This window comes from Delphinapterus leucas, chromosome 9, assembly GCF_059928025.1.
Source record: "Delphinapterus leucas isolate spDelLeu-1000000601 "Yukka" chromosome 9, BTC_Dleu_Yukka2, whole genome shotgun sequence".
Taxonomy (NCBI): Eukaryota; Metazoa; Chordata; class Mammalia; order Artiodactyla; family Monodontidae; genus Delphinapterus; species Delphinapterus leucas.
Window position 1 is genome coordinate 54,881,738 of NC_143137.1, and position 25,084 is coordinate 54,906,821.

The 25,084-nt window shown below is 37.8% G+C and overlaps 2 pseudogenes; both read left to right on the forward strand.

Moving 5' to 3' along the window:
• Positions 1 to 13,674: 13,674 nt before the first annotated feature.
• On the forward strand, positions 13,675 to 14,301 carry LOC111180772 (cytochrome b5 pseudogene; annotated as a pseudogene).
• Positions 14,302 to 19,041: 4,740 nt separating this feature from the next.
• Positions 19,042 to 19,110, forward strand: LOC115801729 (U4 spliceosomal RNA; annotated as a pseudogene).
• The last annotated feature ends 5,974 nt before the right edge of the window (positions 19,111 to 25,084 follow it).

Here is a 25,084-nt window from a genome sequence, read left to right on the forward strand (position 1 = left end):
GAGGTTTGGGGGTGCTCTTTTTTGTGGATTCATTGAGTAACACAGACAAAAAATGCTAACACATGTTTCTGTTGCTAGGCCTTAGTCTTATCACAGTTTGAAACTGTAGAAAATCAATTACGTGCTTTGAATTACTCCCTTCCCTGGCACAGAAGCATTTCTTCGTTCTTTCCGGACAGTGAACACTTTGCAACATCTACCACTAACAGCCTGTTAGGATTCTCTGCTAAATTAATGTAGTACAAATAAACCGAACAGAAGCCTGGTGGAATGCTAAACATCCCCCCTCTCCTCTGTTGTGGCCTCCTTGCAGCTTGGGACCTTTCTGCCTTGCTGCTGCAACATCTGGACGGCATTTGGGTTGTTTCTCAAGGACACAAGTGTGCACCTCCGGTGAATTTCAACTTTCAACATCTCTCTGGCTCTAATCTATATTTAATGTTTCATGACTGGTAGTCAAAGACGCTTCAGCTAAATATCAGGTTGGAATGAAAATGATCCTTGGGAGAACATTTGCTTCCAGCATGCGTCAGCAAAGTGTCTGTGACAGAGGCTTTCCCCAGAGATGTGTTGCCCACTCTCTTGCAGTAATAATAATTACGCCTTATGATTGCTGTGCCCACATAATCAAAGATCGCTTCATCAACTGCGATCCCGAGGGGAAGTTGCCTCTGCTCCTAACTGGATGTCAGTCACAGAGAGCAGCACCCCTAGGGATCCCCAATTTTTCGCTTGCCCTTTTTAGTCCCGTGTTGTTAGCATTGTGTTTCTTCATATTCTTCTCAATGCAAATCATGTGTAAATCATGTCCTCCAGAAGGCACACGTGGTGAGGGGGAGAGGGTGGGGAGGGAGGTGGGGCTGGTGTATTCTTCTCCCCCGGCCCCCCTCCCCAACCTACCACAGGGATTTCTCGCATGGAACATAATTACATCTGTGCCATATGGGCTCATTTATATTCTATTACAGGTTAAGCTAATACGACTCAGAAATATGCTAAAAATACCTCAAAGTATTCTAGAGCTGTCAAAACACTTGTCATTTCTTGCTCACCCTTTTGATTGCTAGTGTTTTTGTTTTTGTTGGGAGATTCAGAGAGCTAAGAAAGCATGCTGGCGTGCTGGTGTCCAGTCTATAAATATAGCTTAATTTCCAGTATTAATGCAATCTGTGGGCTTGCAAAGAAAAGATCTTTCTTTATAAACCTAGAATGGCCCCAAGACATGGGCACTGAAGCCCCTACACTTGTAGATTTTAATTTCCCAAGAGGTAGGAAATACAGATTTCAGATGTGTGGTTTTGTCAGCTTTAGAATTTTTCTTGTCTTTGTTTGATGTAATTATCCACTGTGATAGAGAAACACCTGCAGCGGGCTGACACCAGAAAAGTGTGATGCTAGAGTGAGACGAGTCGGTTTGAATGTCAGGCAAATCTTGCCAAGATTTTACATGTGTGGCATGAAAATGAGAAGTACAATCTGTAATGAGTAATGAGTTCAACAATGATTTACAAGGGTATGTTGGGTTGTTTTCATGCAGTGGTTAAAGTCCATCGACCCATTAATTTCTACCATCAGTTCAGAAAATTGGTGGGTCATGCCTGTGTAGACTCTTAACCTAACGGTTTGGTTATGTTTCATTTTTTTAGTATTACTATCTTAACATGTTAGTGGAAATTAATAAAATCTGTCTTGGGAACAGAAGAGCAAGGACAAATATTTTACTTTTCCATGCTTGGCAAGCAGCATTTCCAAAGCATATATGGTGCTGATCATGCTATCGGCCAACAAATACACAGACCATTCTACTGAGAACTGAATTCACACAAACGCATACTTTTCCAATTTTCTAATAACTGTTCTATGTTATCTGGTTGAAAGAGTGGTAAAGACTGCCTGGTTCCAATCTCAAATTCTGCTACTCACTAGCTTGTTATCTTGGCAAATTCCATAATTTTCCCAGTTCCCCCATCTATAAAATGAACATGATATTAGCAGATGCAAACTATTATATGTAGAATGGATAAACAAAACGGTCCTACTGTACAACACAGGGAATTATATTCAATATCCTGTAATAAACATAATGAAAAATAATATTAAAAACAACGTATATAAATATATATATAAATGTATAACTGAATCACTTTGCTGTATAGCAGAAATTAATACAACATTGTAAATCAACTATACCTCAATAAAATACATTTTTTAAAAATGAGCATAAGAACAGTAGCTCTCTCCATGGGATTTTTGGAAGTATTAAATGAGAAAATATAAGTAAAATACTAGGCACAGTGTCTTGCATTTAGTAAATATTTGTTACTATTATTGTTGTTGATTTTAGCTTTAACATAAACAGCTTCTTTATATAGCTACAGGGCTCTTTTAACAAAAAATTATGTTTTTGTCAAAATCATGTTAGTTGCTCAAACTTCCATTTATCTTAGATCATGCAGGCCAGAGGTTCTTGGTACTTTTGGACTACACAGCCAAGTTCTTACTTTAGAATCTACAGAAACTTCATAAACTGGCATGGGAAGAAACAGAAAAAGTCAACATTAATATACTGAAGAAAGTTTCTAGACTTGTATAATTTTGAAATATTTGTACGTTTACGATTGTTCAGAATACAAAGTGTCTGAACTCATGCAATTGAAATGTTCCATTTAAATAAGAAGGTATTCCAGTTTATAGTGGGCAGATGGTTGAACCAGTAACTATAACCAAGTTTTTAGTTTTTGCTTCTTTTAATCCTTAATATAGAGCTATTTCAAGATTTCGAAGGGGTGTGTGTGTGTGTATGTATGTGTGTGTGTGTGCGCGCGTGCGCGCATGCAGAAAATCTATACTGTAGACACATGCGCACAAAAGAACCTAATTTGGGGGTCTTCATTTACGTGTTCCTATCCAGCCTCATGGCCCTGGGTAAGTCATGTGCCTTCCTAGTCTGTAAGATTGGGCTCTCGATTATCCCTCAGGTCTTTTCTCCTTTCAGGCTGCTTATACTACCATAAAAATGGAATTTTAAAAATCAGAATTATTATAAAAAGGGCTATAAGTTGCCTAGACACCTCAAACTTATATTTTTGAATGAAGGTCGACTATAAACTTGATGTAGAAATAGGAGTCTTCTTTTTCATTAGCCTTGACTTTGTGGTTAGGGATAGAGACAAAGACAAAACAAGATACGGGCAATATTTTACAGGAGGAGCAACCTCATCTCCTTCCCAGGCTTCAGGCACTAGGTTTTTGGACAAGGGTGCCAAAGATTTAAAAGGTGCAGTAGCCAGGGAAACAGCAGTGTGACGCTAGAGCCTCATGACTTTTGAAATTTCATGTTTAAAACTAGTATTTTTCAGCTTTCAGAAAATGTTTTCTTCCTCTCAAAATTACCCCCAGAGACTTTTCTGCAGAGAAGATTAGACACACAAACTTTTGATGGTTAAAGTTCAGTCGTACTTTCTTTTTAGTTTTCTTCTGTCAACTGTATTGTAAATTGCTTTAAAGTAAAAATAAAAGTTTTCCTCTTTAACCTTACATGTTAAAAATAAAATAAATCTTTAAAATGGTAAATGGGATTTGTTTCTCAGGCTGGGTCAGTGTGAGATTAATGTGTTCCAAAATGTCATATGGTTCGACCCTAAATCTTTTCTTAGAATATCTTCCCTAACCTATTCCTCTATTGTCAACATGAGACTACACAGGGTGTTCGAGATAAGGGCTGGTAGAAATCTATTCTACTGAGAGTCAAAAGGAGGTCTTTTTCTTTTCCCATGTAGTTACCCTTAATAGGTCAGGAAAAAAATTCTCTGGGAAAAGCTGGAAGTAAAGGTGAAACAACATAAGACAACCGCTAGGTTCACAAACACTGATATTTATTTGTTCCTGGTAGGGAAGGAGTGTGTATGTATTAATTACTTAATTACAGATTTTAAATTAACTGCATTCTCTTTAAAAATCCCTAACCACAAGGGACAAAGACCCGCCCCCCCCCCCCCAGAAGCCTTGTTCTCCCAACTTAGCTTTGAATGGCAGCAGCCCTACAGAAGTGACCTAAGTTATAGCCATTCTGGCTCTCCACGCCAGATCTAGATGCTTAAAGCTTTAGAAATATAGCTATGTGTTCCCATATCCTCTGTAAAAGATATTTGTCCTATCTAGAAGGAAAGATCATTTCAAATGTGAACATCCATTTATAGAACTTTTGGAAGAAAAGCAAATTCCTAGAGTCCCAATTGACTAAAAAAAATCTATTGTATGAAAAAAATCCTCTGAAGATAAAAGAAAATTTAAACTTTAACCACAAAATTGTGTCACATTTCACATAACCTATGTAAACTATCATCCAGAAGACAGTGGAAAATCTGGGAGCTATGACTAAATTCTTTTTTTTGAAAAATACTCAGGAAGTTTAATGCACTGGAATTATAATGTTACTCTCTTTTGTTTATTCTCTTTTTAAAATGTTTTTTCTTGGCTTTTTTGTAGGAAATTTAGAAAAATCACAAATGATACAAGGAAAAAAATAAATTTCACATCGAGATAAACCCCATTGACATTTTATCTCCTTCTAGTCTTTTCTCTATGTGTAAAGATATATTTTCAAGTAATTAGATTGTACTGCATATAAAATTATATACCTTAGATTTTCCCCTTTGGCATTCTTTTATCATTTCCTCATATCTTTAAATATCTTTCAAAAATTTTGTTTTTAATGATTGCATAATATTTCATTGCACAGTTATATCATAACTCTGTTTACATTAATTTGCCATTTGAGATTTTACCTTCTTGATGATTTCAATACTGCAATGAATGATCCTTCCAATGTCTTGGGTTCTCAGATCCCTGATCCTTTCTCCCTTGTGGTGGTGCCCTCCCTCCTGCAGTCACCCACTCCCATGGGCAGACCCTGCAAGGGCATGTCATTCCCACTCTCTCAATATCATATATCCCACCCTGACCAACATCTCTTGAGTTTTGGATCTCCCCCTTTAGTATTCTGACTGTAATTCTTTGACCCCCCCCACCCCGCCCCGGGACCTCCAATTCTAACACCCTTTCACCATCTCTTACTCCTTTCATGTCCAGACTCCTCTTTACCCAGCTGAATTCCATCCACAACAATCACTCTCATTGTGCACACCTTCAAATTCCTTGCCCCTCTCCTGTTCTATCATGTTTGTTTGGTGAAACCATAATGCTGCTTAAATCCAACTCTTTGCCTACGCTGTACAGGGACCTGGGTAACTTATCATGGCTGGAGAAGAACATGACTGTGCTGATTGGTCTCACTTCAAATGCAGAAGCACAAACTCGGTGAACCCTTAGGGCTCACAGTAACCATTCTATACCTCTCTAGTCCATTTGCTCACTATTCACCACCTATGTGACATCATCTCTCTCCTCAAACCTCCCATGTCTTCCCCCCCATCTTTATCATCTTAGCTGATGATATTGTATCCTACTTTACTGAGAAAACTAAAGAGATTAAAAAAGAACTTCCACCAACTCTTACAATCACATCTCCACCCTCACATCTGCCCCCTCATACATTACTGTCCCACCTGCTATCAAAGATGAGGTATCCATGCTCCTAACTAAAGCCAGCCCCTCCATCTGTGCACTAGATCCCATCCTTTCTCACTTACTTGCTTTAGCAGTTGTTCTTTCTCTCTCCTATATTATCAGGATGTTGATTCTCTACTGGATCATTTCCAGTAGCACACAAACATGCTGTTCTTCTGCCACCTTCATTTTATAAGCTATCATCTCATTTCTTTGGGTACTTGCAGCAAAATTTGTTGAAAGGGATGTCTTGACTGGCCATTTCTGATTCTTCTCCTTCCATTCTCTCCTGAATCCTTTCTCATCAAATTTTTGTCTCCTTCCACTATTTCACTGAAACTGCTCTTGTCAAGATCATGAATGACCTCCCTGTTGCTAAATCCAATGGTCAGTTCTCACTTCTCACTTTTTTCAACCTTTCTTCATTTGGCTTCTGGGATACCACACTCTCTTGGATTTCCTCCTACCTTACTAGTTGTTTCTTCTCAGTCTTACTTACTGGTTTTTCCTTTCCTACCTGATCTCTTAATACTGAGATCCCTGGTGTCTCAGTTCTTGGTCCTCTTTTCTTCTCCACCTACACTTATTTCCTTGGTAATCTTATCTAAACTCATGACTTTAAATACCACTTAAATGCCTAGCACTCCTAAATTCATCTCTTGATCCCAGACCTCTCCCCTGATCTCCAGGCTCACATATAGTTACCCAACATATTGTCATTTTGTTGTCTCAAACTGAACATGCCCAAAACTGAACTCTTGACATGGCCCCTGCCCTTGCATCCTCTGCAGCTGTTCGCATCTCACTTAATGGCAACGCAGTCTTCCTGAGGCTCAGACACAACTTTGGCAGCATCCTTGACTTTTATTTTTCTCACACCCTGTATCCAATTCATCAGAAAATTTCTTCCTCTACCTTTGTCATACATCCAGAACTTGACCATTTCTCAACTCCACCTCTGCCACCACCTTGTTCTGTATCACCATTACCAGCTTCTTAACCTATTTCCCTGTTTCCATCCTCAGACCTTCCACCTTCTATTCTCAGCACAACAGCCAGATTTATATACAAATCTGATCAGATTACGTCTCTGCTCAGAATCTCCTAAGACTTCCCCAGTTCAGTCAGAGTGGAAGCCAGAGTCCTTACAATGGTCTTCTGGGCGCTATGTGTTCTGACCCCAGTTCCCTAGCTGAGCCTTCTTTTTCTCCTTCTCTCCCCTAAATTCACTCCCCTCCAGCCACACTGGTCTCCTTGCTGTTCCTCAAACATGCCCGGCAAACTCCCACCTCAGGACCTTTGCCGTGGCTGTGACTTTTGCCTGAAAAACCTTTCTAATCTTTATGCACATGTCACCTTCTCAATAAAGACTGCCCCCCCAGCACCCTAATTTTATACTGCACCTTCAACACCTCCTGTTCTCCTGATCCTCTTTACCATGTTTTCTCATTTTTCCCCCCATATCATGTATGGGAAAGTTTCCTGTATCACATGGGAAGCTTCTTAACAAGCTATGTAATTTATTTATTTATTACATTTGTGTTTATTCTCAGCAGTCCCATCTGAAATGTAAGTTCTCACAGTGTTAGGGGCTTCATTTTGTTCACTGAGATATGCTAAGTGCTGAGAAAAATGTCTGGCACATAATAAGTGTTTGATAAATATTTGTTCAAAAACTTTAATAAGCCTACTCATATAGAAAAGGCAAACATTTTAAATGTTAATTTTCTTATTTCAGCCCACATTTGTTTTGAAAAACTTGCTCTCTGAGTTCAAGTGTAATTTCTAACTCTGGTGTAGAACACCTTACTTGAAGCTTCACCTTTATATTCTATGGAGAGGATGACTTTCAAAAATGTTTTGATGATGGATGAAATGAGAAAGAATAGCCAGGCACACTGAAAAGTCAAGTGAAGAATTATGACAACCATCTGGATATTTCAGCTACATGAACTCTAGCGGGGAACCCCTGTCATCCAGTGGAACATATAACTCCAGGCAGAAACACTTTAATTTGTGAATTGGACCATGCAGGGTGGTGGGTTAGAATGGGCATGATGGAGGGTTGGTCACGAAAAGGAAGCGGCAAGTAAAATGGAAGGAAAATAGATGTGTTAGAAAAGGCATCAAGTACCCAACCCTTGTAACTGACCACACATATGGTTACATGCTGGCAATGCCTGTGTTTTTCTGACCGACGAGACTGTGACGCACACTTACTGTACAACATCGAAAGGATGGCATTTCTCTTTTGCTCAGATCTGAACTATTTTGTTGGTTTTGAACTTACAGTGAGAATCAAACTGTACAAAGTTTGCTTAAACTTCTCCCCCACCCCACGAGCTCATGCTACTACAAACCTGTTGGGAAAACAGATTGAGAACATTTAAAGAGATCCTTTTCAAGTATGAAGGCATTCGAATCCAGTCAAGGGGACAGGCGCGGCGACCACTAAACAAGCATGTGCATTAGTTCAGAGGCACTCAGAAACAGGGCTCAACCCACCTGGAAGGATTTTGCAAAGGAAAGGCGGTTCCTGCAGAAGAGGGAAGTAAAACTGCTCATGGAAAACCAGCCATGTGTGGGCACACTGCTCTGCAGCCATTTAAAATCTTTTCCTCCTCATCTGCTTTAATCAGTTTCCTATTAGATTTTTTTTTCCAGTTGATTTTCAGTGTTGAGAAAAATTACTCTATCCTTTAGTGGAGGGGGCGGGGGTGGAAATGGGCAGGAGTGAGGGATAGGGGAACCGAGCAGAGTAGCCATTCTCATTCCTGAACAGTACTATGGTACTTGTTTGGGAAAAAATAAAGGAAAAGAAAAGAAATATTTTACCAAGGTCCCACCAAGGATGTTAGGGCTTCAGAAGGGCAGTAGGCAGCCAGGGGCGCAGAATACAGGTTTTTTCAGGAAAACAGAGAAAACTGACAGATGAGGAAAGGAAGGTAGAGAATGCTGAGATGTGTGTATGTTGGGGGAATACTGCAATTTTCAATAGAATGGTCAGACAACGGTTTATTGAGAAGGTAGCATTGAGCCAATACCTAAAGGGAGAGAGGTCTTAAGTTGTAGGAAGGAAGAACTCTCCAAGCAGAGGAAAGAGCAATGTCTTTGGAATGGAAACACACATAGTGGGTTTGAAGAACATCATGGATGTAGTGTGGCTGGAGCTGAGTGACTCTGCTTTATTTCTCCTTATAACACTCATCACCATCTGCCATGCTACATGTTTTCTTACTGATTTGTTTATTGTTTGTACCCCCAGCATCTAGAATAGTGCCAGGCACATAGTAGGCACTGTGGTAGGTGCTGTGCTTTGCCACTCAGATTCGTCTTCAGGAGTGAAGACTACTGCCAAAAGACAGCTCTCATGGGAGGTTGACTATAGCTTAGAAAATTGCACGAGGTCACCTCTTCTTCCCACCCTCAAAGATTGACCAGTGCAGGGGTATAAAGGCCTGGATGCCTTGCTCCGCCTTGGGACAACTCTGAAGGGCCGCCTAAGTTCCAGACCTTTCCATGGGGTTGGCTAAAGCCTTCCTTGAGACTATATCAGAGCTCCACTTTACCTTCTGCCCAGTTCTGCTTCCTTCCACTCCTTTCCACAGGTGTGGATTTCAGGAACACTCTTTATTTGACATGCTGTCTGCTAAGCTCTGTCTCATAGTCTGCTTTCTGGGGAACCCCACCTGAGATGGGGTCAGGAGTAGCAGTGAGAAGATAGATGCTTAAATGGAATTTTGGAAGCAAACCACCTGCCAACCGACAGGGAATGAGGACTCCAACATGGATGGTATGTGGTATGTCTCTCACACTAGGTAGCAGTGCAATTGTTAAAACTTTTATTGATGGTAAATCAGGATGGTATACTAGTGAAAAATAAATGCATTAATTGGCACATTGTATAGGCATTTGAGAAGTATGGGAGCAATCATATCTATAAGGACTTGGGAATTGAGTGGTAATTATTGCTAAGCTCAATTAACACTTGGGAAAAGATTTTTTTTTTAAATGCTGAGGGCAATTATTCAGCAATTAAAAGTCAAGTTTGAAAGCCAAGGGGCCTCCTTGGTAGCATATAAAGAATCTCCCATTTCTTGCAGTGGAACAGTATAAAAAGCTGAGCAACAGGATTAAGACTTAATTGTAAAAGCAGACAAGCTCCAATGAATATAAACTCCCAACCAAGCGTGGTCTTCTATCCCAAGGTCAGGACTTTCACTGTTAGAGAATGGACCCTGACACATGGGATGGGACTTCTAGGTTAATGTACCTGAAATCTTAATCCTTAGCTTCAGTGTGTTCTGGTAAAGGTCTAACAATTGGCTCTCCAATATATTTCTTGGACACACTTTTAAGGTTATTGCTCGTCATTATTATTTTCTCCATCACTTTCTCTGTCTGGACAACCAAGAAAACAATAAATTAAGCCCTGATTCTCTCATTTCTATGGGATAAATACTTCCACCATGGCCACTTTCAGTGTGACATCACTGAACATGGAGTTGAGAAAAGCTGTTCATTAGCATCCCATTACATATATTTCTGCCATACATATACAATAGATGTAAATAACCTCAAGAGCATAAATAACAGTAAAATCACTAGGAATTGATGAGTTTTGAGCATTTATCACCTTTGTTTTATGTTTAATTTAACTCTAAGTTTTTAAAATCTTGTTAATAATAATGCGTGTTTTTACAACTGGTTCACAAAATTCCTGAAAATTGGACAATCGGCTCTTGAGAGCAGGAGCAAAGTGGTGTAGAATTTTAACTCGATTGAATTGCATCAAAGGATCTGGTATTAAATCAAGTCTTCAAAACTTACTAGGATCTAACACATTAAGACTATGCATTTTCCTTATATAGTTAATGAATCCATGAATGAGAATGGTTGATTATAAATTGACTAATCCCTTAGGCTATCATTTTGCCAACTTTAGTTGGGAAATAACTGAGTTTTAAACTGTACATACATTTTTAAGAATCTGTCATCTTTTTACATATGCAAGAATCAATTCAATTCCCTTAAACAAAAGAACACAACAATTATTCTCTTTTCACCTAAATTTTGCCAACAGCAATGACTTCTCAGCAACAGAATCCCTGCAGTTGTTTAGGGATTATTTTACAATGTGACAAAAGATTGCAATATAAAATTTGTTCCAATAACATTCTTAAAATGTTTGCCTGCTAGAGAAAGGACTTTTCTTTAAAGTACTATGGATTTTCTCTTAACATGTTTTAGTTTAAACCTCCTGTTTCAGCTTAATGGAGCTGGCCCTAAATAGAGGGATGAAGCCAGGAAATCTGGTATAAGACAGAAACTAGTGTGACCATACCCTTAGGTTGCAAAAATAAATCTTCAACAATGAAAACTCTGAAGTTATTTATTATTGTCCTATGTTTTATTTGAACATTTCTTCACTGATCTATAGAATTGTGTAATCATTCATTCATTCATTCATTCCTTTAATGAGGATATTTGTAGAATGCTCACTTTGTGCAAGGTACTATTATTATCCAGAGTCAACCTAAATAAAGAGGTAAACGGAGGCAAGCTCGAATAACCAGACATCAAATTTATTTGGCAATAGCAGAGGAAATGCAATTCAGGAAATGCCAACTACGACAAGCTGCAGGTGAGTCCGTGGAAGGTTTGGGGTGGCCTCTATCCGTGAGTGAGGAGCGCAAAGAGGGTGCATCCAGACAGAGTCCAAGTGGTAAGTTCATTCGCTTGAGGATGGGGAGAGATGCTTGGCGGACGTTCCTTGGTCAGAAGAGAAGTTCTGGTTTTCTGTCAGTCAGGCATTCACAAGAAATCAGTCTCTCAATTCCTAAGTTTCATTTTCCTGAGGGCACATGCGTGAGATTCTTCTTTTTATATCCTCTGGTTCCATTTTAGATTGAAATCCTTTCACACTAGAAATACAGTGTCTACTTTGTGGCTTTCCAGAGCAGAGCTTTCAGCTCTCACAAACAGGGTAAAAACTACTCAGCTGTAGCCCATTTTCCACTTTGTAAGGAAGGTGAACACCTCCTGAATGAAGCTGTTCTAGTGGCCTGTGGTCCTATCAGAGCTGGACGAGAAGGAGGCTTGAGGTCAACCTCACCAGTGGGGTAAGTTCGCATTTCCAAAGAATTTCTTTACCATCCTGCTATCCTCTTCTTCCCAGCACTGGGGAGTCTTCAAGAAGGTGCTCTGAATAGCAAGTTTAGGGAAAGAAAGTGAAGGAGGGAAGGTTCCACTGGGGCTGTTTTCCTGGGTGAAGAGGTGATGTTGGCTAGCCCGAGTGTGAAGTGAAAAATTATGAAACGCAAGTGTAAACAAGATGTAATAGTGAGACAGCTTCCCTAGTTTTTCAGAGGTAACATTTCATGCTACAGTTTTATTCTATTTAAAAATTTTTAATTGAGGTACAATAATTGACATATAACGTACTCATTTCAGGTATACAATGTTATGATTCGATACTTGCATAGACTACAAAATGATCACCACAATAAGTCTAGTTAGCATCAGTTACCTTACATAGTTAAAAAAAATTTCTTGTGATGAGAACTTTTAAGATTTACACTCTTGGCAACTTTCAAATATGCAATAGAGTATTATTAACTACAGTCACCATGCTGTATGTTACATCACCATGACTTATTTATTTTATAACTGGAAGTTTGTGGCTTTTGATCCCTTTCACACATTTTACTCCCCCACCCCCAAGTCCACTACCACCGCCGGCCTCCGGCGACCACCAATCTGTTTTCTGTGTCTATGAGTTCAGTTTTTGAGTTTTTTTTTAGATTCCACATATAAGTGAGACCATATGGTATTTGTCTTTCTCTGTCTGACTTATTTCACTTAGCATAATGCCCTCAAGGTCCATCCATGTTGGCACAAATGGAAAGATTTCATTCTTTTTTATGGCTGAATAACATTCCATTGTGTATATGTGTGTATATATAGTGTGTGTATAGATACATATTATTTTCTTTAACCATTGATTTGTCAGTAAACGCTTAGGTTGTTTCCATATCTTAGCTATTGTAAATAATTCTGCAATGAACATGAGGGCACATATATCTTCTTGAATTAGTGTTTTTCTTTTCTTTGGATAAATACCCAGAAGTAGGAGAATTGCTGGATCATATGGTAGTTCTATTTTTAATTTTTTGAGGTATCGCCATACTGTTTTCCATAGTGACTGCAGTAATTTACATCCTCTCCAACAGTGCACAAGGGTTCCCTTTTCTCCACATCCTTGACAGCACATGTTATTTCTTGTCTTTTTGACAATAGCTGTTCTATTTGCATTTCCCTGATGAGCATCTTTTCATGGCCAGCTGTATGTCTTTGGAAAAATGTCTATTCAGATCTTTTGCCCATTTTTCAGTCTGATTGTCTTCTTGCTATTGAGTTGTATGAATTCTTCATATATTTTGGACTTTTAAATATATATATTAAATTTACAAAATGTCAAACATCGTCTTTTTCTAGCGTTTACAAAATCTACTACAAATCTAAAAATACTAATGAATATAATGAGTCTTGGGCTAATAGAGTCATTGACTTTCTCCAGTATTATGAGTGATTAAAAACTGATTTTATTAAACTAAGCAAGAAGTAAAAGGAAAGAAATGTTAAGAGCTAATATTTCCTATTGCCAACATCACACCCAGTTAAGACCCTTTGCAGTTGCTATTCCCTCTGCCTGTAGTACTTTTGCCCCAGATCATCTTTGCACAATTAGCTCCATTTAGGTCGCAGTCCAAAGGGTACTTTTCAGAGAGGCCTTCCCTGACAACCTGATAGAAAGTAGCTTCATGCTCCATCATAGCACCCTTCTTTAATTTATTTGTAGCAATTAGGTTTTTCCAGAATGGATTTGTTCATTTTATTTGTTTGCTGGCTGATTTTTCTGTCTTTTCTCTCAACCAACTGGAAAGAAGGCAGAGCCCTTGTCTACTTTGTTCACTGCTACTTCCTTCGTGCTTGTCTGGCACATAATAAGAGCTCTGTGATTAGTTTTTGAACAAATATATAAGTGAATGGGCATATTTAACTGCTTTGGGGTTCTGTGGTATATTCTTCATTGGGAGTCTCACGGTGGATTCTAACATCTAGATGATGTATGCTTGGCTTATGTACTTAACATTTTGAATGCTGAGCCAGCTATTTACTGATTGTCATTGTCCATTTAAAAACATTAAGGGGGCCCAGGCACGGAGCCGGGCCGCAGGGAATGTCCCGGGACAAGTTCGGGAAGACGCCGGCTGTACTCGGCCCGTCTCGGCTCCGCTGCTCCCTTTAGGGCCCGAGGCTCGCAGCGCTCCCAAATGGCCGAGGAGTCCTACAAAGCCGTGAAGTATACACGGCTGGAAGAGATCCAGAAACACAACCACAGCAAGAGCACCTGGCTGATCCTGCATTACAAGGTGTACGCTTTGAGCAAATTTTTGAGATGCTTGAGAATTGTCCAAAATTGTCCAAAATTATCACCGGGGAGCTGCATCTGGATGACAGGTCAAAGATAACCAAGCCTTCGGAAACTCTTATTACTACTATGGATTCTAATTCCAGCTGGTGGACCAATTGGGTGATCCCAGCTATCTCAGCACTGGTTATAGCCCTGATGTATCACTTCTACACATCGGAACACTAAACATGTTCTCAGAGGCCAGTGGAAGAAAAGACTGCTTTGGTCCGGGGAGAAAGAAGCCACCGTTAACTGCTTCAACTGAACCCTTCACCTGAAAATGATTTGAATACACCTGTTTTCCTTTCCTCCTACATTAGACACAAAACAAACCAAAAACAACTATTCTTTCTACTCCTGAACTTTTAGAGTGTGCCTTTTTAACCATCAGCTTTGTTTTGATGTTCCACCACTATGTCATTTGCTTATTGTGGGCACAATCTTTTAAAACATACCACCATGTTTGGCTGTCTATTTGATATGTAATTGTTTTTAATGTTTGGAATCTGACTGTTTGGCGGTCATTTAATGTGTTAATCTTTCAGATCCAAGTTGTCTGTCTGATGTGAGCAGGGGCGTCCTTGGATCTCTTCTTGTGCTGCTTCATCTAATTGAATAATAAGGTATTGCATGTTTCCGGTGTCATTTTTTTGTTTGTTTTTTGTTTTCCAAGGAAATTAAGGAAGGCCCAGAAATAATAGCTTAAAGATTTCTAGTAATTGTTCTACTTGAACAATCATATAGATGATAAAAAGAGAAAGTGGCCTGCAAGACCTAGAAAAGATACTCCATCTTTTCTTTGATTAAAAACACCAGCAACATCAACAAAAGTCTGTGAACCATGAGAGAACATTACCACTGTCCCTTCTCTCAGCTTAAACATGTCATTCTGAAGAGATTCTCAGTTATACAGTTTCTCAGGTTTTACAGACTCCTCCTTCAGAGCTGAAAACTGTTTACATGCTCCTATAAAGAAATGTTGATTCCCTAATTTGTAAAAAACACATATTTGAAAGAGATTGTGGGACATTTGGAATCTGATTTTTGAAGAAATTTAGCTCTGGTGTTGGGCCATGAAGAACTTTGGTGTGGACTGATTCAGTGGACTGGTTCAGTCATCCCTTATTTGTTTATTATTCTCTGCCCAGTGCTTTTTTCTTTAAATGTCGAAACTTGAGAGATGAATTTATAGACTTGAAGTACTTTGTAGTTAGCTATGATTGTCCATTGGCCTGCTAGCCGACTGATGAGCCATGGAGTTATTCAGAAATAACTAAACACATTGGAAAGGAATGTGTTTAAATTACAGAGCATAGATTTTTATAATCAATGACATGTATCACCCTCTGCCTTTTTTGTCACTGGAAGTTAGAGCGAATGTAGGAGGGCAGTGGGGCAGCTGACTCTATCACATGGGAAAGTACCTTGCAGAGGAATCCTTTGTTTAGATTTTAATAAACATAAGCCTGGAACAAAAAAAAAATTTTAAAAATAGAAAAATCAAAACATTAAGGGATTTTTACTACGATCAGGTTTGTTTTAAACTTTTATAGGTCAAGATTTTCACTGAATAGTGCCTGTCTCTTCAAAATATCTATAGACTTTGTATCTTCTGTCTTATAGTGTTATCACTTTATTTGGACTGATAATTTGAAATTAGAAACTTTGTTTTACATAGCTGTTTATCTTGTATATAGCTTGGGTTTCATATGTATGGACTGTGTAAATGATAAGAGATATATAAGTGATCATGAGACATATGACTTAAGCCTACAGGGATATGTTACTTTTGCATCCAAATAAATGAGTTTGGGCTAAGAGGTCCAGTAAGTGACTAAAACTTAGTCTAATCTAAAACAGACAAGTTATAATTAATAATATCACTTGTAAAGCTGCTTGAATTAGGCATGTCTTGCTTCACAGTTATTATACCACTGTGATATCTCAAACAGCAGACTCTATACACCCATATTAGCAGAAAGTTTAGTGTTCGCTGGATTGCCCACATTGGATATTTCTAAAAACCCTGGAGGAAAACTCTTATTTCACACAATTCTCTCTCATTGTTGCTTGTCTTCATGGCCAGGCATCTTATTGCAGACGAATTCTACAATCATTCCAAAACTAGATTGTCTATCCAACGTTCCTGACTCTGTTTTGCTCATGGGCCTGTCTTAATTTCCCCAACCCAGTTACTATCAAGCAGTAACATTTAAGGGACTCTGCCAAGGAACTTGGGTATCACAAAATGGTCACAGCCAACTCTCTCATTAATTCCCACCTGTTCTTGCATTGTGAAGATTGTTTATCTTCTGCTCTCCTTTCCCTGGTCCAGCAAGTGGAACTCCAAATCCCAAATCCCTCACTCAGTTTCGATTGATATCTTTATGGAGATATCTGATAGATTGAATTATTGGACCCAATTCTTCACCACTTCTTGTATCTACACCCTCTGCCTTATAGCTTTATATTCTCTCCTACTAAAGTCTCTGCCTCTTGACTTTGACTCGGACATGTGTTTTGCTTTGGGTTGTAGGATGTTAGCAGCTGCAATGCAAAAATTAGCTTGAAAAGTATTTATGTTGGGCTTCGCCCTTGTGCCTTTGCCATCACCATGAGAAGAATGTGTCCTGAAGAGCCCAATGGGACCAAGGAGGATGAAAGACATGAGGGAAAGACCCAGATTTGCAGATCTGCAATGTGAAGCAAAACCAACCCAGGTGACTCACAGATCTGTGAAAATAAAGAACTTTTGTTTCAGTCACTGTGTTTTGAGGTTGTTTGTTATGCACCATTATTGTGGCAAAAGCTAATTTATACAAGATGTAAGTCTTGCCATGGTAAAGTCAAATATTGACATCTTTGTGCAAAGTAGTTTGGCTACTTATGGCCCCTAGTGTCCCCATTCCAGAGTAGCGTTTTGGCTTTACTTTTGCATAATCAAAATGCATGTTAGAATTCTTTCTCAAAATAAAAAGTTTTCCTATAAAAGTGAAGAAAACCAAAAACTACTTTTAAATGGCCACTTTTCCATCTCTGAAAAAAAAATTAAAAGCCTTGCTGAACTCTATGCTCCAGATGAAAACCCAGATTTGTCAAAAAGGTTCAGAGAAGAAGTGGTATTGGTGATGATTCTGAAAGACTGGATAGGATTTGAGTTGACAGATAAGAGATGGGAATATATTTTAAGTAAGGAGTGAAATGAACAAAATGTGATGACTAGAAAGCATGAAACTCATTCAGAACCACTTAAATCATAATTTACTTTACAAACATTTATAAATATAATTTTTAAAAAACCTTAAGTTGTGAAAAATGAAGGTAATCTATTATTGAACTCAAAGACCAATCAATACTAATAGAACTTCTTCAGGGTATTGAAGAAAGTACAAGTACAGTGAAGATTTGCCAAAAAAAAAAATAGAGCTATTTTAATCAGTATGTTGAAGACGTTAAGTAGACACATTCCAATGCCAATTCTATTACTACTTTAATCCTATTGTCCCCAATTCTCCTAGAAATTCCATTGAGATTTGCTTTGATTTATATCAGCATTCTGTATGTCATTATTTCTTGTTTCTCAGACTTAGCTTGAAGCATATTTGAATCACATGGGTTCAATATATTCCATCTACCATTTGTCTTTAGGCCCTAATACCTTGGTTTGCATGTAGCAGGTGCTCAAAATAGTTTCTGTTATTATTTTTAATTAATACTTATATTATTAGCAATAGCTAATCACATTGATTCATCATCTCAGTGGCTCTGTGAGGTGGGTACCAAATTTAAGTCAATATTTTTGGTTGAAGAAACTGAGTCATAAAGAGATTAAATGATTAAGAGATGAAGTACCAAGTCACACTGGGAGTAAGTGGCAACACCATGACTCAAGTTCAGATCTGCCTAACACCAACACCAAGCTATTTTGAGTTGAACTGATGCACATGGTTTGAAAGACCATATGGAAACTACTGTATACAAACCATGGCCAAATATCATTGCAATACAAAGAGATGTGTTATACATTATATAAATGTATGTTTGTGAATGTATATATACAGGGTGATTTGCCTTTCTCACTTCCTGATGATAAAACTTGAAGAATAATTGTTTCTGTGACACATGAACTGCAAATGTATTTTTTTCATTTTGCAGACCCTGGAATGCTCATTTACCTCTCTTCAGCTTGGGAGTTACAATGCGTTCATAGCTAGCAAGAGTGAGCTACTGCTGCCTTAGACTCAGTGCTTAAAGAATCTCATAAAAAATTGAAATTCCTACCTTTATTCAAGCTTGTCAGGAAATCTCCCTATAGCCCTTTGTATTTGAAAATGCATTATAGTTTTTTTAAAGCACGTGGGAAACGGTTTTACATTTTTTCAGTTGCACATAAAATCACTTTATGAGCTGTCAAATGAAAACTGAGAAAGCTCAGTGAATGGGGATGCCTCCTTCAAAATCTCCTATGTGAACTGGAGGTGCCATGTTCTCTGCTTACATGGCTAATATGGTTACTTTATCTCTTCATTTCACCCCTAACTAGAAATTAGGAATTCTTTAAGACATACCCATTAGTTAAAGTGAGACATAACCAGTGCTTACTAGCAGAAAGGAGACAATGAATATCCCTCCAAAAGCTATTCTCACACAGGAAGGGTTGAGAACTGAAATGGAGCTGTATTGGAGCCAAGGTTTTTTATGCTATTAAAATTAGTCTGGTATTAATCTAAACTAGACTATTTTAAGTTAAGATGTTTATTGTAATCCCCAGGACAACCACTAAGAAACTAACTCCAAAAATACAGTAAAATAGACAACAATGGCACACTAAAAAAATATCTATTTAACACAAAAGAAAGCAGTGACAGATCAACCAAAGAATAAAAAAGATAAGACATAGAAAACAAATAGAAAACGGCAGCTCTAAATCCTAACTTGTCAGTAATTACATTAAATACAAATGGATTAAACACATCAATTAAAAGCTAGAGGTAGTAAGCTTTGCGCAGTGGCAGTATCGCAGCCAATGAGGTTTATCTGAGGCGCAATTATTGCTAATTGAAAAGCTAGAGATAGGAGTGAAGTAAGTCAGAAAGAGAAAAACAAATACCGTATGCTAACACATATATATGGAATCTAGGGGAAAAAAATGGTTCTGAAGAACCTAGGGGCAGGACAGGAATAAAGATGCAGACGTAGAGAATGGACTTGAGGACATGGGGAGTGGGAAGGGTAAGCTGGGACGAAGTGAGAGAGTGGCATGGGCATATATACACTACCAAATGTAAAATAGATAGCTAGTGGGAAGCAGCCTCAAAGCACAGGGAGATCAGCTCGGTGCTTTCTGACCACCTAGAGGGGTGAGATTGGGAGGGAGACGTAAGAGGGAGGAGATATGGGGATATATGTATATGTATAGCTGATTCACTTTGTTATAAAGCAGAAACTAACACACCATTGTAAAGCAATTATACTCCAATGAAGATGTAAAAGAAAAAAAAAAGCTAGAAGTAGAACAGATTTAAAAAAATAATCCAACTGCTTGGTGCCTACAGAAGACACACTTTATACTCAAGGATACAAACAGATTGGATGGAAAAACTACACCGTGCAAGCAATAACCAATAGAAAGCTGGAGTGGCTATATTAACATCAGAAAGAAAAAATAGACTTTAAGACAAAATCTGTTACTAGACATAAAAAATATTATAAAAGTTTCAATCTATGGTCAATCTGTCAGGAAGACATAACAATTATAAACATATATGCATCTGACAACAGAACCCAAAGTACATAAGCAAAAATGGACAGAACTGAAGGGAGATAGACAATTCAGCAATCATAGTTGGGGAGGCCTCAACATCCCATTTCCAGTGAAGGACAGAATAGGCAGAGGGTCAATACGAAAATGTAAGACTTGACCAACACTATAAACCAACTAACTAGACCTATCAGACATATATAGAACATTCCAATCAACAGCAGCAAAATACACATTCTTCTCAAAGTCACATGGAACAGTCTCCAGGATAGACCACATGTTAGCCATAAACAAGTCTCAGTACATTAAAGAGGACTGAACTCATACAAAGTATATTCTCTGACTGCAATGGAATTAAATTAGAAAAAAATACTAGGAGGAAATTTAGAAAATTCACAATTATATGGAAATTTTTAAAAACACACTCCTAAAAAACCAATGGGTCAAAGGTGAAATCATAAGGGAAAGTAGAAACTACTTTGATAAAGTATACATCATGTTGAAAACTATGGGATACAGCTAAGTCAGTGCTTAGAGGAAAATTTATAGCTCTAAGAACTTATATTTAAAAAGAAAGATCTCAAATCAATAGCTAAACTTCCACCTTAGGAAACTAGAAACAGAAGAGTAAACCCAAAACAAGCAGAAGGAAGAAAGAAAAAGAAGACGATTTTCAAATGTAAAGAGAATTAGTGATTTTTCTACAAACTCTTAGTGAAATTTTTCATTTCAAGAGCTAACTGTAATTTATAAGTACAGAGATTATTATAAATTTTATTTAATGATTATAAAAGTAATACTTGAAGATTGCCTAGAAGTATTTAAAATATCACAACCTAGAGTCACTCATCATTACCATTTTGGTACATTCCCTTCCAACCTTTATTCTAGGCCCAATGAATAAAACCTATATAGTGGACAGGGTATATATACATGTCTCTCTATATTTTTTCACTCAATAGTTAATTGTAAATTTCCCTGGTTATTAATATTTCTTTGAGATAATTTCAATGGCTGTATAATAATGTCCCCTGCACATACAACATAATTTATTGAACCATTTCTATATTTTTGGACATTTAGATTGCTTTTAATTTTTTTTCTTAGAATAAAGGTCTACATGTGGGATTACTAGGTCAAAGATTAAACTTTTTTAAAGCTTTTAACTATTGTGATTTGCTTTTTAGAAAGAACATACCAATTTACATTACCACTAGCAGTGTACTAGAATACCTGTGGAGATAATATTTTCTGAATCCAAGTTTAGTCACACAATTTGACAAGTACTAATATATTTACAGAATCAAAAATTTTAAGTGTTTAAAGTCAAGGTCATTCCAGAAAATTTAGGGCATGATTTTAAAAATCAATAAAGTAATTATTGCTTTCCTTTTCACAGATGACCAAAATACTACTAAATTGAGTTAAAATGTTTTGCTATATCTACTTATTAAATCTAGAGGTGGAATTTAGAGTCTTTGTGTTCAACCCCCTAAATTTACAGACCAGTGAACTCAAGCCTTGTGAGTAGCGTACATCTTGTAGCTATGTTCATGACTTAGCCAAAGGCCAGTGCACTTTGATTTTAAACAATATTTTTTAAAAATACAAGTAAATGTGAATACACTCCTGTGAAAATTCAAACATTACAGAGATAAATATAGATATCCCTATCGTTCATCTATCATCTATCTATCATCTATCTGCTTATCAAGAGAGATAAAGTGAATATCCCCTCCATCCTCTATCCTCAATTTCACTCTGCTTCTCAAAGGTTTAGTGAGGATCCTTCCAGACATTTTAAAAATTCTTAAACTATAAGTTTCCATTTAAATGTTTATTTTAGTATATCTTCAACTTGTGTTTTGTTTTTTTTTTTTTTCTTTTTTTCACTTAACCATATGTTCTGGAGATATTTTCATATCAGCACATAGAGATCTGCCTGTATTTGTATTTTTAACTGCTACCTGCTAACACAGACATAATTTACTTAAAAATCCTTTTTTGAGGTGTATTTCATTTGTTTTAATCTCTTGCTTTCATAAATGATGCTGTAATGAATGTCTCTGGACATACACTTCCATACAAATGTGCAAGTTTTCTGTAGGATAGATAATCAAAGGTCAAATTTCTGCATTAGTAGGTTTGCATACACAGTTGTCCCTCAGTATCCATGGGGGATTTGCTCCAGGACCCATCAGGATGCCAAAATTTGTGGATGCTCAAGTCCCTTATAAAAAATGGTGTAGTATTTGAATATAACATAGGCATATCCTCCCATATACTTTAAATCGCCTCTAGTTTACTTATAACACCTAATACAATGTAAATGGTATGTATATAGTTGTAAATACAATGTACATGCTATATAAATAGTTGCCAGTGTGGCAAAGTCAAATTTTGCTTTTTGGAATTTTCTGAAATTAAAATTTTTTTCCGCATATTTTCAATTCGAGGTTGGTTGAATTTACAGATGCAGAAATCTGTGAATACGGAGGGCTGATTGTACTTCCGAACTCTCCTTCAAATAGACTAGACTATCACCATTAATATGATAGGCAGAATATGCTCCCTCCCAAAGATGTCCACGTCCTAATTCTGAGAACCTGGGAATCTGTTACCTTATCTGGCAAAAGGGACTTTGTAGATGTGACTAAGGTTAAAGACCTTGAGATGGGGAGATTATCCTGGATTATCTGATTGGGTCCAATCCAATCACATGAATCTTTAAAAGCAGTGAATCTTTCCCAGCTGTGGTCAGAGAGAGATGTGACTACAGCAGAAGAATCATCAAAAAAAATGCAACATTGCTGTGTTTAAAGATGGAAGGAGTCCAGGTATGCTGGTTTCCTCTAGAAGCTGGAAAAAGCAAGGAAATGGATCCTCCTCAGAGGTACCAGAAAGGAATGCAGCCCCGTCTGACACCTTGATCTTAGCCCAGTGAGACTCTTATTGGACTTCTAACCAACATAAGGTAATAAATTTGTGTTGTTTTAAGCAACTAAGTTTGTGGCAATTTGTAACTGCAGCAATAGAAAAAATATGTAATTTAAGAGAATATCCATTCCTTGAAATCCTCAACATTAGGTATTTATCATTGTTTTTAACTTTTGCAAGTCTGATAATCAAAAATGGTGAGCCACTATTGGTTTCATTTGAATTTCCCTGATTCCTGATGAGGCTCAGCTTCTTTTCATAAATTCTTAACCTTTTGAATTTCTTTTGTGACTTGGCAGAGACTAACCTAGTATCATTCTTCTTTTGGATTGTTTGGCATTTCTGATTGATGGGTAGAGTCTCTTTTATATTTTTACATTCTGATATTAGTATTTTATAGCCTTTGCTTGTTACATATGTGCCAAATATTGTTTCCCAATTTGTCACTTTACTTGATCGGAGTTGCTTGACCTGCCTCACAATTTCCTAGCTCATCACTCAGTGCTGTCTGTGGGTAAACACTGCCTGCAAGTGCCATACACTAGTTATTGAAATGGGAACCATCTGTGCTGGTGGACTCTCCCAAGGCTGAATAGATAAAAATACTGCCTAACTCTGTGGAGGTGAATTTTACTTGTCTGTTTGTTTATTTGTTCATCTGTCTGTGAATGGAAAGGTAGAACATAATGGTGAAGGTTGCTCTCTTAAGGAAAGAATCCACAAATCCTATAAAATCAATGAACTAAAGTTGACAGATTGATTCAGATGATAAGACTTTTTTCCCTTCAGATACTACATGACCTATTGTACTGAACAGTTGAGCCCTTGGCCAACATGTGTTTAAAGCCAGCCCTATTCTGTTCTCACTGTATTCTGTTCTCACTAAATCAAAACTTTAAAAAGGAAATGTCTTGGGAACCTAGGCGAGTCAGTTACATTTAAAACACAATACATGACTAAAAAGATTAAAAACTAAAGCTAATATTTACTTATGGATTACTATGTGCTAAGCTTCTCACTGAATCCTCACAGCAATTCCATAAGAGGGGTATGGTTATCCAGTTAAATAGATGAGAGAACTGAGGCTCAGAGAGGCAAGCAACTTGCCCAAGATGGCATTAAATTATAGAACCTGAACCAGATCTGACTCAAAAGTCTTAACCACTATAACTATGCCAGAAATCACACCTGATATCAGACATCACATCTGATATCAGACGTCACATCTGAGTCTTAACTATCCTACAGTAAAAACTTTCCAGTAATCTGAATTAGTAAAACATTCTGAATTACACTTTGTTTAATTACTCGAGGATATACACAGAAATGAGGAACCAGGCTATAGTGTCCAGCAGAAGAGGATTTTAAAAAAAATACTTGATTGAATAGACAGCAGTGATTTATCATTAGTCACTGGCTTATCAGTTGATTACCTGTTGATGGATGTTTCTGAAATAGTGAAGGGTGCTTGAAAAGTAGCTTTCCCCTTTCCTCTGCAATCTTATTTACCCTATAATTTGCAAAGTAAATCTTTTATTCAAAGGTAGTAAATACAGGAACTTCATTATAGCTCCTGTCTGATTTATCTCAAATGCAGGATTTGTGAATGGTTTAACTCTTAGGTCTTGCATTCCTGATTCCTGGTTTCTCTTTGACGGACCTACTGGGAGGTGGCAGTGGGGGCTGATGGGGAGAAGGCAGTCAGCAGCAAGTGCGACAGACAGAGTGCACTGACTGCTTTCTGGAGAGAAAGATCCATTCTGGGGCATTTACCATTTACCAAAGATCCATTCTGGGGCATTTACCGCCCGTTCAGAAGCTGTCAGAAAGCCTGGGGCTGGCCTTACCCTCCAGTCCTCCTGCCCTGAGGGGCTCCAGGACGAGCTCACACAGAGCCACTTCAGCATGCACCCCGGCCTCTACATTCCCTTCACTTATCTCACAAAATATAAGCGTCTCTGCTCCCAGAAAAGGTTGAATCAGCCTCTTCAGTAAAAATTCCTTTCCCGGTATCTTTCCAGAAGAAATTAACTACTTTGTTGCCAAGAAAGACCTATGCCACATTTTCACAAAATAATGGAAAAATGTGCCTCTGTGTGTGTGTGTCTTCGTTCTTTTAAATCTTGAAAAGGGCACCTGATTAGAGGTGAGATAGGACTACTGGTTTGCTGTTTGTTTTTTATACCATTTTCTGGAGTCCCAACCTTTGCATTTTTCAATTACAATAATAACCCACTTCCTAATGTTATTGTTATTAAAGATATCCAGTGTGTAGTAGATACTGGTTGTTTAGTAGAAGTCCTCCCTGTGGGGAACCATTGGCCCCCAGTCTGAGCCCACAC